The 25377-nt window shown below is 34.0% G+C and overlaps 1 pseudogene; it reads right to left on the bottom strand.

Moving 5' to 3' along the window:
- Positions 1-1159: 1159 nt before the first annotated feature.
- On the bottom strand, positions 1160-23952 carry LOC112825139 (V-type proton ATPase subunit E 1-like; annotated as a pseudogene).
- Positions 23953-25377: the final 1425 nt, after the last annotated feature.

Genomic DNA, 25377 nt, shown 5'->3' with positions numbered 1-25377 from the left:
GCGTCTGAATCTATAAAAATCCACTCCTTACTGTATATGCAAGAAATCCTTATAATGTAAGTTATGCATGAAGAGTTAATAGAAATAACTCAGTATATAATAAAACTGCTACAGGTTCCAATAACATAAAAGGAAGGCTCCTGAATTTTTAACTTTTTTTCTCAGTACTGTAGAAATATGCACAGTAAGAGTGTACAACTGTTTTATTCCATACTGAAACTCTTGGGGTTTCCATGGGAAATGCGCTGTTATAACTACATGGGTTGCAAGAAGATCTTTTTAATTTTTTAGATGAAATCTTGAATCTACACAACCACTCACGTAAAAGGAACAGACCCTGACATGTGTATATATTACAGATATAATTTGGTCATTCGTTAAATTCTACTTTACCTCCTAAGACAAGTTCATACCATCATTCCAAGTACACAACTATGTGGGGGAAATAATTGCAAAATGGAAAGAAAGTTTTTCCTCTAATGATTGTTTGACTTATAGTGACAGAAAACATCAAAATAATATTGGCTAGAAATAAATGCTTACTTTCCTCATGCATAAATGCAGGCAGAACATTGTTGGCATGTGTACTCCACAATTATCAATAAGAGAGATGTGGAGGCTTTTCACACCATTTTTGTCCATGTAAACCTGTTGTTTTAATAAATAAAGCATATTCATGGCTTAGATTTTAAATCATATTTACAGATGAGGAACACTTCTAGGTCCAAACAGGTGAACTTCACAGCTACTACTGCTGGCAGGAATGTGCCCCCCCCCCATGCATTTTAAGCCTAAAGGGCAGAGGCTTAATGTCAGAGAACATCATCCTCTAGACTGAAGAACTGAAACCAGAGAAAGAGACTTGGTGAAGTTCGTGTAACCATCATCGGATACCTTCACCTCCGTGCTACAGAAGCAAATGAAAGCTATGCTACTTTTAGATAAACTAGAAGGAATTATCCTGATCATGTTAAGTGAAATTTTCTCTCATTGTTCACAATTACGCCAAGGGCATTAGCTACAGAAGGGTATCCATGGATAAGTACGGAATATTAGAACAGCGAAGAGGAAGCCACACAGATACCCTGTCTCTTCAAATATCAGAAGCTTCTACATCATAGCAATAGAGCAGTGGATCAAGTCCACCTCTCCCAGAGGCTTAGTCCAAAAACTTCCTGTTGGCATTTGTACCAGATAAGGCTCCCTGCACTTCTGGCAGCATCTGCTGGGCTATGAGATCTAGCCACCTTTCCAGAGTATTGGAAACTTGTATTTTATGATCTCCATTATGGATCTCAACTCCACCACTACCTCCTCAGGCAGGTAGTCCTCCGGATCAATTTGGACATCAATATCTTTTTTGGTGGCAATTTTATACATAGAAATTGCTTTTGGCACTGCAGCCTTTACCAGAGGGAAAGCTTGTGTCCTGAAATGTACGCACATTCAGGGCTCCAACAGTTGGTACAAACCCTGGAGGACCAGTCCATCCAGCAGCACTGGGTACCTGGCTGTGTCTTTTACCACTTTGCTGAGCCTCTGTTTCACTCCATTTAGTAGGTCTTTAATAAGGTCACCTCTCACTCTGAGGACTTTGGGCTTTGCTTGATTCATCAAATTGGATGTCTGAATTTTCTTCTGCTGTTCCATCTGCTTTCATTTCTTATACTATTCCATAATCTTGGTCTTTGGGTTTGCCCAAGATGACCTTTCTCAATCTCGAAGTCTTCCTCTGCCTTTGCATCTATTTCTTTGGCTTTCTCGTTGGCTTCTTGCTCAATAAAAGCCATCATATGCTTCATCTGCTTTTGCACATCAGCATCACTGAGGGTCTGGTGAAGGCGATGCTAGGCTGGTGGGCAACTGGCTCCAGTTTAGGTTTGAAAGGGGTGGTGGAAGGAAGGCGAAAGGAAATCCAGTGCAGGTTTTGGCTTCCTTTGCTTTATAACTCTGGCTTCTGGTTCTTCTCAGACAATTTTTTTGCATCATGGTTTCCATCTCATAGTCCAAGATTGATACTCCAGCTCAAACTATCACATCTGCATATCAGCCAAAAGGAAGGAGAAAAAATATTGGGAGGGGACATTTCCCCTTTCTTTAAGTACATCTTTTGTTAAACACACCTTTTCCTCCACATGGATGCCACTGCTCAGAGCAGTCAAAATCACAAATCTAAGGGCAAAGGAGGCCTGGAAATACAAGTCCAATGTTGTACAATCGTACACACAGAAATCACTGGAAAGATCAATTGCTGAAGCAAAAGGAAAGAATATGTGAATATGTAAAGAGGAAAGTTATCTGCGTTAGGAGCTTATTTGACTATGAGAATTTGGATCATCTTCTTATCTGGACAACTTCACCAGAAAAATTCATCAAAAATATTTTGAACATTAAAAAGAGACCCTTGTATTACCTAATAAAAGTAGTACTAAAATTCCTTTGTATATTTCCAAACTGGATGGTAGTGTTGAATGGGTAAACTACTTTTCCCCTTATTTTGCTGACATTTCCTAAAAACCTGATACATACAGAATAAAGATTTTGAAGATCACTTTAGATGGCTTTTTGAATCAAAGGGGATGAGTTTTTCAGGACTTCTAAGCATCTAACAGCATTAGAGAAGGGAGTTAATATCTTTGTCTTATTCAACAACATACACATTGATTCTTAACACTGTGCAATACAAATAAAAAAGGCAAGACTAGCCCATTTTGAATAGATTTTTTTTCTTAATCTAAACAAATTAAATGGAACGTCTCACTTATTATTTACTACTTATAAATAATTACATTCTTCTCATTTAGGTACATACTTTCAGGTACTTAATTTTATAGCTTGAATAAATTTGTTTTTATTTATATGAAATTTATTTCATTTTTATTTTAATTTTAAATGTAGTAACAGTGTTTTATGTTTTTTTTACAAATTCCTTTCTATTTAGTAAATTAATTTCATGGTCCATTTAGAAATATATTAGGCACAGGGGGTAATTGGAGATGGCAAAAATGTGAAAGTGGTAAATAAATGACAGTTAAACAACATGGAGAAAAATGTACTTATTATATCCTTCAAGCAATCTTGCATATATAATGTTTAGACCAGTTAAACTTTTGGTGGTTATTGATATGCAGTAAGTTTGAGATTTTTTTTTTTTTTAGTTTTAGATATTTTTGAAGCACACTTTCTCAATGTTCCATGTTTAAGGCAGAAACATGCATTAATAGCCAATGAACTGTGAAGAAATTTATACAGAAAAATAAAGCACCTAATAGCTATAGAAGACTTTATCCACCTTCACACAGAGTTGATACAGAAAGTGTCAGAGCAGTAGTATTAATAACAAATAATGAATTAGAATAAAATATTCATTTATGATCTAACTTTTAGCAAAATAGCTTCTTTGATTCACTAGAAAATATGCTGCTTGCAAGAGGTATGCCCCTAGTTATTAAGTGTACTTTTGATGCTATAAGTCCTGAATTGGCCATCATTTCCACAACTAATTTGTAATGAATGTATCTTACTAACATTTCTGTGTCTGTTGATAAAATCAACAGTAACCAAGAAAATTTCTGCTTTACTTACTGTACACTCAATAATAAAAATGTTTTTACAGTTATTAATAGTCATAAAAAATTCACAACTTAATGATATATCAGCCCAAAACACGTACACAGTCCCAAATCAGCCTACATTTCTCAAACTATTTTTGTTTTGTTTTTTGACTGGTACATTTTAGTATATTACAGTTCTGGTGACAAAGTGATAAAGGGATCCAAACCACAACATGTTAGAAATAACTAAAATACTGTCATTACTAAAGAACAATAATAACTCCCAGTATCTATGAAAGCATCTTCAATTGCCTAATCATTAAGCTTGCCTGTCTTACACTGTGTCAAAGTTTAGGTTAAAATCTTTATTTCACTGACCAAATTCTTGCCTATGTTTATGCAGCAGAGTTCTCACATGTTCTAATAAAGACATTTTCAAGTGTCTGGCTTCACAGTGCTCTATGTCTCATCTCTCACTTTTCAGCTCATCAGACATTGTCATAACAGAATATGTACTCAATTATAGCAACAGTGAACCTCACATATTTATCAAAGTGGGGCACACTGTGAAAACTTGGCAGGACACCAAAGGGCCATGGAAAACTTTGAGAAACACTGGATCCAAAACAAACAAAAAAAAAAACACAACCACAATTTGCTTCAATTGTGAATGGTCTATCATCTCATCTATGTTCTTTTGACTAAATATGTGTTAGTATTCTACATACATATTTCTTTTCCAATATGAATGTATTTTTTATTGTTCTTAGATTTTTTTACTTGAGTGCCATCTATCTTCATATTTAAGAAGTAAACCTGTTAGTATGTTTACAGATATTTTAACATTTTATAAAATGTGTGGCATACCCAGTATGATACTCATATATATAGGAGACACTGTCAGAGTCTTGACTACATACTCTGGATGCTACCATTTCAATATTTTCCTGAGGGCTTCCAAATCCCATCATCTGCATCTCTGTTCCTGAGGGTTATTTTTTCCCTGAAAATACCGAAAATTATTCCTTCCAAGTGTACAACAGGCCAGAAGTTCTGGGGAATTAACATCCCCTGGAAATAGCTCTCAGCCAGAGATGGATGGGAATTATGTATAAATGTCTCAGTGCCCTTCTTCTTTTGTTGAGATAATTTTGAGGCCCAGAGTCTTCCTGTAGTAATGAACTCCAGTGACCCATCTGGATGGATAGCTGGCCTAGTCACACTCCCAATACTGGCTGCCATCTTTTCCCTGGTCCCCCTCCTCCCTCTTCCAGCAACTCTCTGGCCACTTGCACTTGTAATTTTTACTCAAATGATTCCTCCTTAGTTTGGGGAAACAAACTAAGGCAATATGATAAATATATTTCTGAATTTTCCTTTTTGCAACTGTCCTTTTGTCTTCTCTTGTCTTAATATAATATCTTAAAATCACTTGTATAAACATTTAGTTACTACATTTTTTTAAAGATTTATTTATTTATTTTAGAGGTGGAGGAAGGGTCAGAGGGAGAGAGGAAGAGTGAGAGAGAATCCCAAGCGGACTTCCTGCTAAGCACGGAGACATATGTAGGGCTCAATCCCCTGATCCCAAGATCATGACCTGAGCTGAAACCAAGAGTCAGATGCTGAGTGTGCTACCCAGGTGCCCCAACAGTAACCACTTTCTTGATCATTTTGGTTTGACTCACACTACCACCAGTTTTCTTCCTAAAACACAGGGTTGGACTTGACTCAAACCTGCTCCTAAATTTTCATTGCCTATTCTATAACGGCCTAATGGGCAAAATCTTTCAAAATCTTACTGAGCTGTATTCCTTTAATCTTACCTTCTACTTTATCACACAGCTTTACTCCTGCCAGACCAGAGAAATGGCCACCTCCAAAGGAAGTTCCCATGCTCTCTGAATCTTCAGTGCTTCTGCTCATGCTGCTTTCTCTGCCTAGAGTGGTGGTGTTCAACACAGTAGCCATGAAAGCTAAATTAATAAAAATTAAATACATTTAAAAATTCAATTCAAACATTTCAAGTTCTCAACTGAGAATTATGTGCTACCATAATAGTACAGATATAAAATATTTCTATCATCACAGAAAGTTCTACTGGACAGAGCTGGTCTGGAGCATTCTTTTATATCTAGTTTTTAAAATACTATTTTTTTTTATTTTAAGTTCTATCTTTAAGCTAACTTTTTGGGGTGCTGGGTGGCTCAGTCAGTTAAGCATCTGACTCTTAATTTCAGCTCAGGTAATGATCTCAGGGTCGTGGCATCAAGCCCTGTGTCAGGCTCCCTGATCAGTAGAGGTCTGCTTGAGATTCTCTCTCTCCCTCTGCCCCTCTGCCTGCTCATGCTCTCGCTCTCTCTCAAATAATAAATCTTAAAAAAAAAAAAAAGTTTTCTGTGAAAATTCTCCCAAAGTAGAACTAATTTTGTCACATGTCTCTATTCATTCACTGATTTAACTTTATTTCAATCAATCACATGACAGATACTGTGTATTTTATTTATGAATATCTGTACATATAAATCATTTATGCATAAGTAGATTTCTTAAAGACAAAATAAGTACACTCATTTTTGTATTTTTTAAGACACTTAGCAAAGTGTTTTACTTATCAACAAATATTCATTTAATTCTTATGAACTAGTTAACTGAATTAAACAACCCTCTAGATATTATTCCTGTAAGCTTCTTTTGAACCACTTCTTTCCTAATGCTGTATTTTTGCTGTCATTACTTAGAATTTACAGTCCTTATTAAATTTTGAGAGCTTATTGAAATTATTTTGAATCTTAATTGTATCATCTAGTCTAAATTAATAATGGCATTTCTATATTACATATAAATTTGATACATGGTTTATTTCTTAGAGTACTAATATTTTCATTTCTTCTTTGACATCCAAAAACACTGATGGGAGCTTCCGGTTCCTTTTTATAATTATAAGAATCTAGAGAAGAGAAACCATGCCCATATCATTAAATGTGCCTATTTCCTTGTATAGAATTTTGCTTAATGTCTGCTTTATTTTGATGCTTGTTGTCACTTCCAGGCCAATTTATAGAGATAATTCATGTACACAAGTAGAGCTGGAGTGCTTAAAATGTTCTTAAACATAGGAACTGGGTCCTTGTTGTATTCCATTTCTTTAATTAAACATTAATAGATGTTTTGAATAGAGTTTGCCAAAAATAACCTTAGAGACCTCCACTGGAACTTTCAATCTTCCTAAATTTGATTCACAGGTACTCTTTACATATTGCTGTTTAACCTGTTGTATACGCAAATAGTACTATCATCATTCTCAGTCCTTCTGATCTTCTCCATACAGGCCATATGAAAGATTGAAACCAAGGAGATTTTCATTTTTATAGGGATAGTATAGACTCTCTAAATGACCACTTACTTTTCAAAATCCTAGGAAATTGTGGCAGAATCTAAGCTTAAAGGACCCCAGAGAATCTTCTAAAAAGCACGTATTTAATAATACAGGCTACACATTTTTAATGTGTTTTTTTTCACATTTTTAATGCATTTTTGCTTTGAAGTATCAAATGATAGATTCACAGTCCTTGGAAAAAGTGCCTAAGACTAGAGTAAAATCTATCATGAACTCTTTTCAAAAGTAAATGCTTATGGAATGACATCATCCTAATTTTCTCAATTAGGATAATGTTTGAAAATAAATGATCTCCAAACATTGACTCTTAACTAGTACATGTCTCAAATCCAAAACAAAAGTAGGTTAAAAATTAAAGTTCAAGAAGTAATATCTAATAATGAGTGATCTAATCTAAAAATCATGATTCCATACATTTTGTTATTTGTGTCCAGTAACTTTAGATTTTTAACTTTTAAAATAGAAAGTGTAATCTTAGTTTCTTTAAGCTTTAATTAAGGATGTAATATTCAAAAATGTCTAACACCTGCTTTATAATAAGTATTATTTCAAATGCCAGATGGACCAATTAAGATATTCTTTTAGATGATGCAAAATCTTGTAAGTAGTTTTTTTCAAATCCAAATTTAAATATGCACTATAAGAATGTAATATTATCTAAGTATATGTTAATGAAATACTTTCATTTTTACCCTGGAGACAGAGCAAAGCACTGTCATTTTTTTTTTCTTTTCCAGCATCCCCTCTTCATTCTTGTCTTCTGATTCCACTGTTTGAACACCCACGCTTTTGTTTCCCCATGACCACTGCTGCTGGAAGCAGCTCATATTTTACAGAGTTGAGCTCCCCAGAACAAAGGTAGAATTACAGGCTTTTAACCTGCAAGTACATGGAAATTAAAATAGGTAAAAGATAAAAGGTATAGAGAAATATAGACTGAATTTGTATATAAAAATACTTTACAAAGTCTATATCCTCAGCTGGCTCCTATACTTACACAAATCATTTTAACACAGTTTATTCCATTGACACAGTGGGAACCCCACTGGTAGCTTCTACCCAAATCAACCATCCAGCACACATTTCCAACACTCTTAAGCCACAAGTCTCATGAAGAGTTCTCTGAAAATATTTGTTTATAGTTCCTAACACCTTTCTTACACCCACAACTGTCAGTAGCTGATTTTGTATAAACTGACTGGGTTCTGTATGTCTGATCAGAGAATAAGTTCACAACTTCACTCCCATCAGGCAAAGAGAGTGGTTTTTATCTTCTATTGTCTTTCAATGCTTTGTTTATATTGAGTTGGTAGCATTTAACACCTTGGTTTTACTTTTCCTATTTCACATCATTCTTCCCCAATAATCTCCAAGGTCCTCTGGAGCCAGGGCCGGGTATCATTCATCTTTATATCTCTGATGGCTAGAACAGCAAAGTTTTCTGTGCACTTGGCTGTGGATTACGGTCTATGTGGTTCTTAGTCTCATCAGTATGTATGGCTCAATCTTTTCACACTGACAAATACAATCACCACATCACTGGAGGCAACCTGAAGATAGGGCAACTAGAATTTCTATCTAAAACCACAGTTGGGAGAAACTCCCCTGCTGCTCAGCAGTAACTTAGGCCAAGTATTGGTTGATTCACATTCAAACAAAGCCTTACAGCATTTGTGTGCAACAGAAGCAGTCTGTCAGATGAAATTTTACCATTTCAACAGAGCACCATTTAGACCCCTGTTCTTTGTCTTCCTTCCACACAAGACTTTTCACTGAGGTCCCTTAAAGAGACCGTCTGTATGAGGTTAGAATTCTATCCATCTATCTATATATACAATACAACCTACGATCATAACCTCATGGCTATAAAAATAAGGTTTGAAGACCCATAAGAATCTAACTCCATCTTAAAAGCACCGTGTCTGCTATAAAGTCCTTTGAAGACTGGAGAGTTTATGGGGATACCTGGGTGGCTCAGTTGGTTAAGCACCCAACTCTTGATTTCAGCTCAGGTCATGATCTCAGGGTCCTGGGATCAAGCCCTCCCGTCGGGCTCCACAGCTCTGCACTCAGTGAGGAGTCAGCTTGACGATTTTCTCCTTTTCTCTCTGCCTCTCTTCCCTCTATACTCTCACTCTCTCAAATAAATAAATAATCTTTAAAAAGAATAAGGACTGGAGAAATTGGAAAGACTACAGCTTAACAATTACTCATCCGTAGCCTTTGTGACATTGGGAACACAATAGCTGAATTTTATATCTAATAGTGTAGTGCGGCAGCCAAGAAGGATGCTTGTTGACATTCTATTGAGTCACAGAAGCCAATATTCTGCCAATGACATGGGAGTAAAGGAGAAGATCAGTTTGTAACCTAGATCTTCATCAGGAAGCTAGTTTTCTCCACAAAAGACTCAAGACAGATTGGAGAATGCAGACCATAACACAGAACTCTAAGATGAGAAAAAACAAGAAATTCTAGGTTTTCCTAAATATAGACAAAAATCATCCGTGTAGTACTGAACCAAGCAGAAGTCCAGAATTTTGCTATTAACTGAAAGTGAGAAAGCACTATATGCCAAAGCTTGATAAAGTTTTAGAACTCAGAATGAACAAATGTATAAAAAAAGAATTGTCTGCAAAATCAAAATTCTTGTTCAGGCATGTGCATGTGTGTGTGTGTGAGAGGGTGAAAATGACAGAATATTACATTGCGTGCATCCCCACAGAAACAGAAGAGAAATATGAATCAGATCATAATAAAGCCTAGTTCTTTAAAACATTTCAAGAGTTCATTAGTGTGGAGGCATTAGAAGTTTATATATTTCTCCCACTACATATCATTTAGGAGCCATATATATATATAATATATGCACATTATATTAACATTACATATTATACTATTTTACAATATTTAATATTACATATTAAATATAATTATATATATTTCATATACATATAAAATTTCATTCTTTTTATCAAAATTTTGTTTTGTTCTTGACTTATAACCCTCAATTAAAGAAGCCTTCCAAGTATTTTTATAGAAAATTTTCTGTATTGGGTAGATATTCTCTGAGTAATGTAGCAGACAAAAGTAGACAAAACTGGATGCAGCATTCATTTGAGAATTTTATTTAACAGAACATATTTATTGAAACTACATTATAGGCTGTGCCATGGAGTGGGAAGCCTTAAAATATGTAGCACTTTAGTTTTTATTTTTATTTTTTATTATTTTTTAAGATTTTATTTATTTGACAGAGAGAGCACAAACAGAGGGGGAGAGAGGGAGAAGCAGGCTCCCTGCTGAGCAAGGAGCCCGACGCAGAGCTTGATCCCAGGACCCTGGGATCATGACCTGAGCCAAAGGCAGCCGCTTAACCTACTGAGCCACCCAGGCGTCCCAGCACTTTAGTTTTTATAGGCATCAGGGACACACCTAGAAGAATGACATTCAAAGCATATTATCTTTATTCATGGGTGACTTGACAGGATTCACTCCAGCAGACCCACTCAATCCCCTGAAAAGTTTTGTTGAAACATAACCTGATAAGTAAATGAAGCTCAATTTTCCAATGAAGGGAATGTACTTATATACTTCAATGTTATATATACTGGGCTATGTGATATGTGAGGTTATTTCCAATTCTAAATTTTTGTAGTATATGCACATTATAGGTATGTGTATGTACATAGGAATTGCAAAATTACTCTGGAGATGGAAATTCAAGCAATGATGGTGATTGTCTTTCAGAGATGGTCAAAGAAGCCACTCTCTGAAAAGCTGTGCTGCCAACAAGAATCATCAGTCTCACATTTAAGTCAGTTTTCTTTATACCTAGAATCAATGCAGGAAAAACAATTACCTTACTTATTTTCAAACACACATGAAGGTATTCAGGAACTTTTCCTCTTGCTAGATATAAAACACAACTAAGCTTCCTGCTGTAGAATTATTTTCTGTAAGATTAAGGTTTACATTGATGGAAATTTAAGAAAATATTTCTCTTCTATGTTCTTGCATTATCTTAAAGAGCCATTCAGTGAATCATTTTTCTTTCAAATTTATCAACTCCACTGTCTAATGGCCTATAGTTTCCATTTTTATGCATTTTTAGAGCATCTATTCATTAACAAGGATATAACGAGCATCAGTTGTATGCAAGGCTCTATCCTAATGAGCACAAGAGCTATATACAGTGCTTTCCTCAGAGAGCTTAAAACTAATTTATGGGGTCAAATTATATGTTAAGCATAAATAAACAATGTAATAATAAGTGCAGTGTATGTATTACCAGTGCATTAATACATATATGCCACTAAGATCACACACAAAATATTTTCAGCACGATTAGACACTAATGCAATAGTATGCCAGATTATGCACATTTCACCATGAAGCAAAATGTTTAGGGAAAGCTTAACAGTAACAATATGGAAATGGGATTGTGCCTTAAAAGTGAATAAACTTCGCGGCACCTGGGTGGCTCAGTCGGTTAAGTGTCCAACTCTTGGTTTTGGCTCAGGTCATGATCTCATGGGTCCTGAGATCAAGCCCCACTTCAGCTCCGCTCTGAGTGAGGAGTGGGCTTGAAGAGTCTCTCCCTCTGCCCCTCCCCCCACTTGCACGGTCTCTCTCTCTCCTTCTCAAATAAATAAATAAATAAATCTTTTAAAAAAGTGAATAAACTTCAAACACATTCAGAACTTCGGTAAATCTGGAAAATAGCATAAGAAATGGGTTAAAATATAGTGTGTCCAAGACATTTTGAAGATAAGAACAGCCTAGACTTGCCAGGAAAAGGGAAAGAATTGAAAGACCCGCTTGAAAGGTAGATTAAACTCAGATTCTAGAGAACTTTGTGCTCCCAGCTAAGGAAGTTTTGGCTGCATTATTTCATATGAAATGAGAAACCATAGCAAGTTCTTTTTTTCCCAAAAGAAATTATGCTGGAGAAAATTTTATGATCAGTCATACAAGAATTAGCATTAGGGAAAGGGAACCTAGAGATTTAAAAAAGACAAAAAAACAAACAAGACAAAAAACTAGCTCGGGACTATTTCAAATTCTGTACCTGAAATGATTAGAGTCTGACCTGTGTGTCATCTCTATGTGGAAGAAATAGAAAGGAAGGAAGGAATGCTTTCAATGGGTGTTTTTTTAAAGAATTGGCAGATCGTGGGAAAGGATTTGGAATGGAGGCGGAAAAACAGAGTAATTCAGGTTTTCATCCTGGGTGATTGAGAAGTGTTTGTATCATTAATTGAGAAAAGGATGTTTGTTTTGAGAGGTAAGGAAATCTACCTTACAAAAGCTGAGTTTGGGGTCATAATGGATTATCCAAAGGGACGTGATTATGAAAAAAAAAGATGAAGATACAGAACTGGAGATTAGAACCATAGATATACAAGGGTAATGATGCTTGAATAAAAAGAAAGGGGATTTACTACTGAGAAATCATCTGTGATGATCAACATGGCCCACTCCATGGAGGGGTAAAAGCAGATTTGGGGCAACAAGAAAAGGAGGCAGTGGAGATCACTTATATTTAAACAACTATACAATTAAGAGAAGAAATAATAGATAATACAAGTAAGCAGAGACAAGTTTTATTTTTAAAAAATTCACTATATTCAGCCAAATTGTTATTCATGACTTAAGACAAACAAAAATCTCATATATGCAAGGTCTTAGAACATCTACTACACAGATACTCTGCTGAATATATCATTTAAAATTTAAGAACAGGTGAAGATTACCTGAAACCCAGGATAAGAATAGTGAAATAACAGGAAAAAATAATTTATAAATATTGAAAGTCTTTAAAGATAGAGTGACATGTATAACAAATTATGTATGTGTGTATATACACCTAAATATATGTGTATATATATATCTACATACATTTTTATGTGTGTTCTATGTCAATACCACCAGAGTTTTTAAGAGAGTCATGAGAAAAAAAACAAACCAACCAAACAAACAAAAAACCAGAACTGGATCTAGCACCAAATGAGTCTCTGAAGAATAAAAGTAACATGATATCAGAATTTTTAAAAGATGCTCCTGAGAAAAATATTCTTGAGATACAGAGTTATGACTCTTCCGACTTAAAAGCTCTTTGGACAGTACATCCAGGACTTCCTGGGTTAACCTGCCTACCTTTAAAGGAAGCTCTCTCTATGGAGAAATGTACGGCTGTCAGGAGCTTAGCTGAGGAACCAATTCCTTTGAGATAATGTCATTTTATTTTTTTTTAAACTTTTTTTAAAAAAGATTTTATTTATTTATTTGACAGAGAGAGAGACAGCTAAAGAGGGAAACAAGCAGGGAGAGTGGGAGAGGGAGAAGCAGGCTCCCCACTGAGCATCAGGCTCAATCCCAGGATCCTGGGACCAAGACCCAGGCCAAAGACAGACGCCCAACGACTGAGCCACCCAGGCGCCCCAATGTCATTTTATACCAAAGTAAAAGAATGCAGGCAAAAACAAGCAATGTGAGAGTTTGGTCTACAGTTTACTAACTTTGGTATTCCTCGAAGCCCTAAGACATAGTGGGACCTCAGTTAATAACTTCTCAGTGGCATTAAAGGACTGGGCCCTGAGCTAGTCACACTTTAGCACCATAGTGTTTTTACAAACGCATCATGAAATTAGTCCTCTCTTTTCTACAATTAATTAAAACTTTAAAAATCTCTTTGTATGGGTTTATTAGGTGAGGTGGCTACACCAAACGGAATATTTATTTTGGGAATTTAATGACAAGAAATTAATTTCCATTGACATTCTGATTTAAAATTCAAGGACATCTGAACAGTGGGTTTGTGAAAAGGTGTCAAAGGCCTTCTGGCTGTTTCATCAACTTTCTCCCCGCACCCCACCCCCCCGCCTTTTACCATCTTACCTCATTAGTTAGCAGGCATGCTGTAGCATGACCAAGAGTCTGAAAAATAAATGATTGCAGCTGTCAGTACCTCCTGTTTGAATTCTTGACTTTCTTTATAAGTATGTGGGCTCTGTTGTGTTTTCTAGTAGCAAGCCATTGCCAAAGGAGGCTCCGTGGTTCTTTCATGTAAATTAATTTCTACAAATGTAACTTTCCCACTTTGCCTGGAGCTCTTCTTTGTGACTTCTGCATTTATTTAACACACAGTATTTTGAAAATTAAAATGTATTTTTATTGAGTTTCACTTTTATTGGAGACAGCTTGAAATTATTACTTGATCTGCATTTTAAAAACAACTAATAAACATGTCTCTCTTAAATAATTGCTGGGTGACTATTTCACCCAGGCATTCTTTATCTGCATAGACTGCTTGCAGTGCAGCCCTTCTTCTCTCTCTCGCCCTTGTAACACGTCATTCACTTTGCTGTTATGTTTCTTTTCATTAATTAAAGAAAAATTCTACTCAAGCCCATGATCTAGCCCAAATTAAAAAATGTTACCTTTTGAGTTGCTTGGAAATTCAGCCTTTTCAAAATTGCAATGATCACCCAAGATACTTTATTCTGGCAAATCAGACAGACTGTATAATTAAAACTCTCTTTCTGACTTTTATCTAGTTAAGATTTTGTCAATATATTAAAAATGTACTAATAAAGAAATAAATAAAAATGTACTCTAATGTTACTAAATATAAAAATGTCACAGCAATTTATCCTGTTTATTTTCTTTATATAATCTTGAATTCTCAAGGACATGAAGCATAGTTTTATTATTGATAACAGAAACTGTAGAAATGCTTATTTTAATGATAGTGGTTTTTTTTTCATTCAAGTAGACAAATATTTTTTTGGCAGCAAACATATGGTCAAAGTTTAACAGTAATGGGAAAAAGTCTGGATTTGTATAGGTGTTCAGTGTTTTAAAAATAAGTATTTTAACACTTGACAGTTTGTTTCATGCAAGAAGTATAACTTGGGATCTAAAAGTCAGGTTGACAAAATCTATAAAGAACTTATCAAGTTTTGGGTTATCAAACTCAACACCCAAAGAACAAATAATCCAGTCAAGAAATGTGTAGATGACATGAACAGACATTTCTCCAAAGAAGACATACAAATAGCTAACAGACACATGAAAAAATGCTCAACATCACTCAGCATCAGGAAAATACAAATCAAAACCACAATGAGATACCACCTCATACCAGTCAGAATGGCTAAAATTAACAAGTCAGGAAAAAACAAATGTTGGCAAGGATACAGAGAAAGGGGAACCCTCTAATGCTGCTGGTGGGAATGCAAGCTGGTGCAGCCACTCTGGAAGACAGTATGGAGGTTCCTCATGAAGTTAAAAACAGAGTTACCCTATGACCCAGCAAGTGCCCTACTAGGTATTTATCCCAAAGACACAAATGTAAGTGATCCGAAGGGGCACCTGTACCCCAATGTTGACAGCAGCAATGTCCACAATAGCCAAACTATGGAAAGAGCCCAGATGTCCATCGACAGATGAATGGATAAAAAAGATGTGGTGTGTGTGTCTGTATATTCATATATATATATATATATATATGAATATTACTCAGACGTCAAAAAAATGAAATCTTGCCATTTACAACAACGTGGACGGAACTAGAGGGTACCATGCTAAGTGAAATAAGTCAATCAGAGAAAGACGATTATTATATGATTTCACTCATATGTGGAATTTAAGAAACAAAACAGAGAAGCATAGAGGAAGGGAGGGAAAAATAAAACAAGACGAAATCAGAGAGCGAGGCAAAACATAAGAGACTCTTAATCATAGGAATAAACTGAGGGTTGCTGGATGAGCAGTGGATGGGGGTACGGGGTAACTGGGTGACGGGCATTAAGGAGGGCACTTGATGTAATGAGCACTGGGTGTTATATGCAACTGATGAATCACTGACCTCTACCTCTGAAACTAAGAATACATTATATGTTAATTAATTCAATGTAAATACAAATAAATAAATAAAAGTCAGGTGGAGTAGGGTTCAAATCCTGAGGTTGCCATTTAGTTGCATGACACATAGGGCAAGTTCCCCAATAGCTCTAACCTCATATCTATCAAAAGTAAAGTGGAAGCTGTAACAGTACCCACCTAAAAAGTCTGTGGGGAAGATTAAATGAGAAAGTGCCTATTAAGTGCCTGGGTAGCACCTCCCAGAGTTACATACTCACTAAGAATAGAATCTACAAAGAGAACAGAGTTACTACCTATACTGATTTGTCCCATAGTGTACTCAAGTCTATGTTAGCAAACACTAGGTGTGCTTGCTTAATGGTTTTCTATTGAAATATTGTGTCCATTTATAGCTCTATGTAGAAATTTATTAATGGTAAATAAACAGGAGATTTGATTTCTGGAAAATTCAACTCTGGGAAAAAATGTTCGAAACAGTAACAAGTAAAGGCAACTGGTGTTATGGTTCTTATTAACATTTAGCACTTGTGTAGGTATAATTGATACTGGTTATTGCTTTAACTGGCAAGTTCTTTAGTTACCAGTAAGTTCAAGCATCTCTGTTTATATTTGTTGACCATTTGAATGTGTTATTCTGTGTAGTGCCTATTTACGTCCTTTATGCCCAATTGGGCTACTTGCTTCCCCTCACATTGTTTGCTTAACAATTTGTACAAGCTCTTTGTACTACACAGATAATAATCTTCTCTTTGTCCTTTGTGTTGTGAGCTATTTCCCCAAAATCTATTGTTAGCCTATCGACTTATTAATGATTTCTTTTGCTACAAAAGTTCCTAGCTGTGTGACCTATACCTTAATGTTCCCATCTGTAAAACAGAGATGATAATAACTAAAAATTCAGTCATACTGGGAAGGTGCTTAGACTAGTGCTTGGCACAGTGTATAAGTGTTATGTATGACTTCATATAAAGATGTAATCAAACATGTACCTCTTTTCCCACATAAAGTCTAAATTTTCAGTCTTTTTCTTTTTAAGATTATTCATCTTAGAGAACAAGAGAGCCCATGAACATGTGAGAGTGGGGGAAGGGGCAGAGAGAGAAGGAGAGAAGAATCTCAAGCAGACTTCCCGCTGAGCTCAGAGCCTGACACTCTACTCAATCTCCTGACCCTGAGATCACGACCTGAATTGAAATCAGGAATCAGATGCTCAACCAACTGAGCCACCCAGGTGCCCCTAAATTTTTAGTCTTGGTTAAACATTTTTTTATCTGTATCATATATTGAATTTTTATATGCTCCTGCAGAATTTGGGTATTTTTTAAATTTTATATTTTACAGAGCTTTATTTCCAGACACCTAGACAGTTGTGCTAACAGTGTTTATGACATACCTCTTTTATTCTGAGTTGAAATGCCACCCTTGTCATTTAATAAATTTGCATATTATAGTATCTATTTCTGAATTCTCTTTTCTGTACCTCTAACCCTAGGCCAGTATTGTCTTGATTTGATTATAGTGGCTTTCTATTTTTTTGTGATATTTATCTGTCAAATTATACCTTCCTTACTTATTGTTCATTTGCACACTTTTCACAGTTATTTTTGGAAATTTATAATTTCATATAAAGTGTAAATCATTTGCTCAGTTTTCATAGAAAATCTAGTTTGCATTCCAATTGAAATGGTACAATAGATGTATATTTATTTATTTTTGAAATGGCTACTGAATTACATTGAATTAATTTTCATCATTTATTGATATGATTGTTTTAATGAGATTTTAAATTATTTATTTATTTATATTATTGAAGTGTAGTTGACATACAATGTTGTATTAGTTTCAGATGTACCACATGGTGATTGGAAAATTCTATAAATTATTCAGTGCTCCCCACAATTAAGTATAGTGATCTGTCACCATATAATATTATTACATTATTATTGATTATATTCTCTATGCTGCACTTTGTATCTCTGTGACTCATTTATTTTATAAGTAGAAATTTGTATCTCTTAATCCCCTTTACCTATTTCATCCATTCCCCCAGCCCCCTCCCCTCTGGCAACCACCACTTTGTTCTCTGTATTTAAGAATCTGGTTTTTTTGTTTGTTCATTTGGTTTGTTTTCTAGATTCCACATGTAAGTGAAATCATATGGTATTTGTCTTTCATGGTATGATTTAGTTCACTTAGTGTAATACCTTCAAGGTCCATCTATATTGTCACAAATGGCAAGATTTCATTCCTTTTTATGGTTGAATAAGATTGCATTATTTGTATTATTTAATTTGTTAATATAATGGATTCTATAAGTTTCCTGATATTGAATACCCTTGCATTCTTGGAATAAACCTTATTTGGTCATAGGGCATTTTTTTTGATACATTACTAGAACATACTGGCTTATATTTTAGTTAAAATTTTGCAGTGTAATTGAGGCTGGTTTATATTTTTTCCTTTTTCCTGTATCAGATTTTGTCATTAAAATATACTTCATTCATAAAATTAACTGTGTACTCTCCCACATTTGGAATAATCAAAATAATATTGGAATTATCTGATATTAAAGCTTACAGAAAGTTCTGCTATGAAATTGTTTTATCCTGGTGTCAGTGGTCTTTCCTTTGTAATTGGTGTTTTATTTTTTTCACTTCTCAGGTCAGCTAGCAAGAAAAACATCCATTCCTAAGGTTTTAAAATGTGTTGCCATAGAGTGATTCCAGTATCTATTTACAAGTGTTTTATTTTTTCATATGTACCTGTGGCTATTCTTTCCTTTTCCTGATACTACCTACCTGTGTTCTGTTTCCTTTTTTCTTATTTGAGTGTGAAAGAGATTTTTATGTTTTATTTCACTTTTCAAGGTAAAAACTTTCTATTTTTTGTTGTTATATTCCATTTGATTCAGCTTTCATCTTAATCACTTCTCCTTTCCCAAAATATTTTGGTTCATTTCAATGTTCTTTGAATATAAATTTCATCTAGTTTTCCCCTTTGCTCTTTAGTAATAAAGGCATTCATAGCTATAAGGTTTCTGCTTAGAGTAGCTTTCACTGGGCCTTACAGGTTTCAAAGTGATGCCCTTCATATTGCTTCCAGGGAATTATGTTTCTATTTTGAGTTCCTTTTTAATCCAAAGTTTATCTATATGTATTTCTTAATTTCCAAGTACTCAAGGATTTGGTTCACCTTTTTTATTATTTATATCTATTTTTGTTTTTTTATGATAAGCATATATATACTAAAAGACTTCTACTTTTAAAATATTAATTTTCTACTTTTACTGAGAAATAATTGATATATATTATGGTGTAAGTTTAAGGCACAAAAATATTATTAAGTTTGCCATATATTTCATAAATTTTTAACAGTTCCTTGGACATAAAAATATATCTACCTTCTGTAATAGGAGGTTCTAAATGTATCTAGCAAATTAACTTTATTTATTGTTATTCAATTTCTCTATCCTTTCACTTACTTTTATCTCTATTAGTTTTGTCCAAATTTGAAGGAAATACATATTATAGTTGTATTTTTATCAAGTTCTCCTTGCATTTATAATAGGCTTTGCCTTGATGTTTTCTTGCCAAATTATTTGTGGCCTACAAGATTCAAATGGCTATGTCTTCATATCTTTTTTAATAATCTAATGTCTCCTTTTATCCTGTTTAGTTCTATTAACTTTGAAAACCACTTTGTGTGATATTAATGCTTCAACTTCTGCCTTCTACCTGTTTGAATGTGCCTGGAAACTCTTTGCCAACTCTTTTATTTTCAATCCATAGTACTTTGGTTTAAATATTTTTCAAGGAAACAGCTTATAGCTTTTTTTTAAAACCTAATCTGTCTTTTAGATTTTTTATTATCTGTAGGTTTAGTTTGTTATAATCTGGATGCTATGATGACCCGCTGTCAATGAGCTCAAAGTGCTGAAACTTTCTTGGCACACGGCAGAAAGAAGTCTAAAGCCTGATGGATATGAATATATCGGGATGGATCTTTTATAAGTAACATGCTCAGCCTGTAACTATGCTTAAAAAGTCCAGAGAACACTCTTCACAAAGACATTAAGAAATTTATTAGTGATAAAAAGCTTGGTGTTGTGTCAGTGGTCTAATTGGTCATGAGGTCTAAAGAAAAAAAACAGGTAGCCTATATTATTTTAATATACTGTAGTATAAATTTATAGACCTGTCCTCTCATTATTAATTTATAGACTTGTCCCCTACAAACAGAGGCAAAAACTTAAAAAATAAAATACTAGCTAAATTATTCTCTAAATAGGAAATCTAAGAAATCAACAAGTAAATGCTTAGAAGTAATGGGAATTTAATTTAATAGTACTCTTATATGTATAACCAATTAAGGTAGATAAAATTCCACTTAACATATCAACATAATCCATATGGTATGTAGGTATAACACCACAAATATATGCGGGGCTTGTGTGGGAAAAGTTACATAGCATCACTGAAGAGTACACAGAAGGTTTGGGGTATTTATAAAACCTATCTATCTACAGATTGATAGATAGAGACAAAGATAAATTACAGATGGATTAGGCAGCTATATGCATAAAACAACATTTCAAACTTTGTAAGAAAATAAAGGAATTGGCCTTTGGGTGAGAAAATATTTTTTAAAGGAAACACGAAAATCAAAAACTTCAAAAAAAATGATACACTGACTATATAATAATATAAATTCTAGACAGCAAAATGAAAAGACAAGACAAACTGGGCAAAATGTGTAACCACAATGACTAATGTCCAGAAATAATTTATATATATATTTCACATATGCAATTATATATACATACATTTATAACTTATATACATATATACAAAAATCCAGAAAAAAGTATACATAAAAATATTTTCATATATAAAATATAGAAGTGGGTATATATTATGTATATAATTTTTTTCTGGGCATTAATCTTTTGTTACACATGTTACAAATATCTTTTTCACAGTCTGTGGTTTGTCTTTCATTTTGTTTTGTATTCTGTTATACAGAATATATACATATAAACACATTATTATATACAGAATATATGTATATAATAGAATACATATATAAAACAGACATTTAATAGTAAAAGGAGGTGCTTCAAGGAAAACTAATAGCCACTATCCATACTGAATATGAATATTTATTTATTAACCCATTTATTAACCCATTTATTACTATAGTTTTAATAAAATAACCAGCTCTTTCAATGTTATGAGAAAAGATACTTGTGGTTGGGATAAAATTACCAGGGAAATCATTGCAACTGTATCTTAAACATCTTAAAGGAAAACAAAGAGAATTCACCCTGGAAAATTATTAGGTGACTCAAGAAGTGCCACTAATATGCTAATGAAGATGTTGGAGTCAAAGATGCACTGGAAGAGTCTGAATTAAGTTGTTTTATAACATGAGTAAATAGAACAAATTTTCCAAATTAATATATTGTCATAATATGCATGTGTAATAAAAGTACTAAATTAAGTAGTTATTTGCTCTTTTATCTACAGCTTTAAAAACTTAGCTGAACATTTTTCCAAAGAAGACATACAGAGATGGCCAACAGACACATGAAAAAAATGCTCAACATTACCAATCCGTCGGGGAAAACTGCAATGAAATATTATCTCACACCTGTCAGAAAGGCTAAAATCAAAAAGACAAGAAATAACATGTGTTGGCAAGGAGGTGAAGAAAAAGGAACCCTAATCCATTGTTGGTAGGAATGTAAATTGGTACAGACACTGTGGAAAACAGTATGGAAGTTCTTCAAAAAATTTAAAATAGAAATATGTATGATCCTATAATTCCATTACTGGGTATTTACCCAAGGAAAATGAAAACACTAATTTGAAAGGATATATGCGCCTCTGTTTATTGCAGCATTATTTACAATGGCCAAGATATGGAGGCAACCTAAGAGTCCATCAATAAACAAATGGGTAAGGAATATGTGGTACATATATACAAAGGAATATTACATATCTTGTATGTAATCTTGCCACTTGCAACAAAATGAATGGACCTAGGGGGTATCATGCTAAGTGAAATAAGGCAGACTGAGCAAGATAAACACCATATGATTTCACTCATGTGGAATCTAAAAAAACAAATGAATAAATAAAAGGAAAAATCAGACCTATAAATACAGAGAACAAATTGATGGTTGCAAGAGGGTAGGGGAGTGGAGAGATTGGCAAAATGGTGAAGGGATGTGGGAGATACAGGCTTCCAGTTACAGAAGGAGTAAAAGACACAGCATACAGAATATACTCCATGATATTGTAATAGCATTGCATGGTGATGGGTGGTAGTTACACTTATAGTGAGCATAGCATAATATATAAACCTAATTACCAAGTTGTATGCCTGAAACTAATGTAACATTATGTGTCAACTACATTCAAATACAATTTTTTAATTAGTCAAAAAAACGGAAGTCATTTAACTGAGAAAATTCTACTTATACAAACATAGATTTTTACAGAACTATTAAGGTCTAGCAAATAATACTGTAAAAAAAAATAAGTGTGTGTCAGGCAATTGAAACAAATCAGTCTGAAGTTCATCAAAACTACTTGAAGAATGGCTGGAGACATAATTTATTTTCATTCGTCTTCCTCAAATATAACCCATTTTCAATTTTGCTTTATTATTTGAAGGAATCTCACTCCTAGTTAATTCTCTATATAATGTTTATTAATCTCATTTTTGTTACCAAAATTTTATTTTATCTGTTTTACTTCATAACCATTAAGTTGCTTTAAAGGTTTTGTGGAAAACAAAGTTTGAGGCAAAAAATGTCTGCATATATATTTACATACATGAAAAGATATGAGAGCTTGATAGAGAATTCAATTAGATTTTCCATGTATCCTTCAATGAAAAATATATTTAATGGAAGATGGAAATATTTAATTAAAATGGAATGTATGAATCAAGAATATACTGAAAAGGTCATTATTAGGGAAGAGTACAAATACAAAATCTAAATCTGAAATGATAACCTAATAACTGGGAGGAGATAAAATGTAACATGCATTGTTACATAATGAAATCAATCAGATAAGTATAACTGAGTTTACTCTATTTCTGTTTTCCTTTGTATGCAATTTTAAATTATATTTTAGAAGCATAAATAGAACCTTATTTTCTAAGAAACCCGCTATTATTTATTAGATAATATACACAATCATCTACTTAAAGTGATTTTAAATTTATCTTTAGACACACACATACACACGTTAGCTAAAGAGACACTCTGAATTTTCTAATAGAATTTCTACTTTAGCCTTGAAAATTGCTGTCTCATTTAAGAAAGAAAATTTGTATGAGAAGAGTCAAATTCCCTAGACCCTTCTTCAGAAACATGAATTCAGTAGGTCTGGTGTTGGGAGCTCTGGAATCTGCATGTTAAGAACTTGTGGTAATTTAAATGATGATTGAGTATGACCACACTTTGATAATCATCACACTGTTCCAATTATTTTGTGAGTTGTTTTGTTTTGTTCTAGGACCAGGTTTTAGTTTTTAACTTTGTAGTACGGATGATAGAACATAGTGTAAATTATCTCATTCCTCTGGGAGTTAGACAAGAAATAATTTGTATAATCAGCATAGTAGTAAGTACATACTATGTGCTCACTAAAGGTTAGCTTGTTTTAATTAGTCATTTTCCATTATGGGTATGTTAACCTTATACTATCATGATCTATCTCTGCATTTGTTCCCCTTTGAACTGTAATTTCCTGAGGGAAGAGAAGACTACACTTCTATAATTGTACCTCTAGAGTCTTGCTTAATGTCTGACATGTCATGTGTGCTCAGGACATCTGTGTTCAGTGTATTAATGAACTGAGGTGTGCACACAGAAAAACTTTCAAAGTTAACAGATGTCTATAGAGCAAAGGTGGGGAGGTAAAAGAGAGAGGTAAAAGACATAGAAAGAAGGTAAAAGGGATATAAAAGAACCAAGTGACAATTGGAGACCAAAAGAAAAAAATGAGAAGATGGACGCTCTGATGCCATCCTGCTCTTACCTCCACTCTCAATGTGGGTAAGTGCCTGTGTGTCCCCTCTGAGCGGTGTCGGCATCCTCACCCACTCAACTCTGCAGCTCCATCCTGCCTCTGTTATCTCTCTCCTACCACTCTTGCTCACTATCTTTGCCGTAGTATGGATTTTGCACCCCTCTACTGAAATAGTCATATCTTATTAGACAAAACATACTACCATTTCTCTTTAAGGTGAGTGCCTATTAAATCACATTAGTGGAAAACTTCTGTAATACTAGCATGTTACTAAAAATGTTTCTATAATTTTATTCTTGCTTAGTTTTTTTTTTTTTTCCCAAGAGTATCCCCTAGGAGACTTTCTGAGGGCACAAGTACAACTAAAATATTTACCAAAATGCATACAAATAACAGCAGTTATTTAAACATTAAATTTCCTAAGCTATAGGAAAATATTGAAAGTATTTCATCCATAACTTGTTTTAAAACCGAACATGTCTTAATTTTAAATACTGTTCCCAAGTAACCTTAAATATTGTAGTTAAAAATTCAGTAAAAAGTCTATATATTAAAGAATGCACTTTATTTATTTATTTTTATAGATTTTATTTATTCATTTATTTGAGAGAGAGAAAGAGAGCATGAGCAGGAGGGAGAGGGAGAAGCAGACTCCCCCCTGAGCAGAGAGCCCAGCACCCTGAGATCATGACCTGAGCCAAAGGCAGACGCTTAACCAACTGAGCCATCCAGGCACCCCTAAAGCATGCATTTTAAAACAATTAAGGTATTTGAGCGCTGTGAATTGTTTAAGACTGATGAATCACAGACCTGTACCTCTGAAACAAATAATACATTATATCTTAAAAAAAAAAAAAGAAGAGAGTAGGAAGGGGAAAATGAAGGGGGGTAAATTGGAGGGGGAGACGAACCATGAGAGACTATGGACTCTGAGAAACAAACTGAGGGTTCTAGAGGGGAAGGGGTAGGGGGATGGGTTAGCCTGGTGATGGGTATTAAAGAGGGCACATATTGAATGGAGCACTGGGTGTTATACGCAAACAATGAATCATGGAACACTACATCAAAAAGTAATGATGTAATGTATGGGGATTAACATAACATAATAAAATAAAATTAAAAAAACTAAAAAAAAAGGTATTTACATCATTTCAAATGACAATAAAATTTTTACTAAGAGTTAGCATTTGCCCCTAAGAACATTCCTAGTAATAAAATATCAGATAATTTGAGTATATTAAATAAGCTACCACTTAATAAATTATTGTTTTGTGCTAAATGATGAATTAAAAGAATTACTGGAACTTCCCAAAGAAAATAAATTACTCTCAAGTGTACATTACAGGCTAGAAATATAAGGTTTAATACATATTAAAAATGATTTATTGCAATTCTCATCTTCCTATCCATGATGATAGCTGCTTAAGGGAGGTAAACTTGAAATGTAGCAACTATTTAATCTCTCCCACAAAAATATTTTTCAGCTTCT

Source organism: Callorhinus ursinus, unplaced genomic scaffold, assembly GCF_003265705.2.
Source record: "Callorhinus ursinus isolate GAN/ISIS: 27379988/994484 unplaced genomic scaffold, GSC_fseal_2.0 scaffold12, whole genome shotgun sequence".
In the NCBI taxonomy this organism is placed as follows: Eukaryota; Metazoa; Chordata; class Mammalia; order Carnivora; family Otariidae; genus Callorhinus; species Callorhinus ursinus.
Note: the sequence above shows the minus strand (reverse complement) of the source record. Positions and strands in the feature narration are given on the sequence as shown.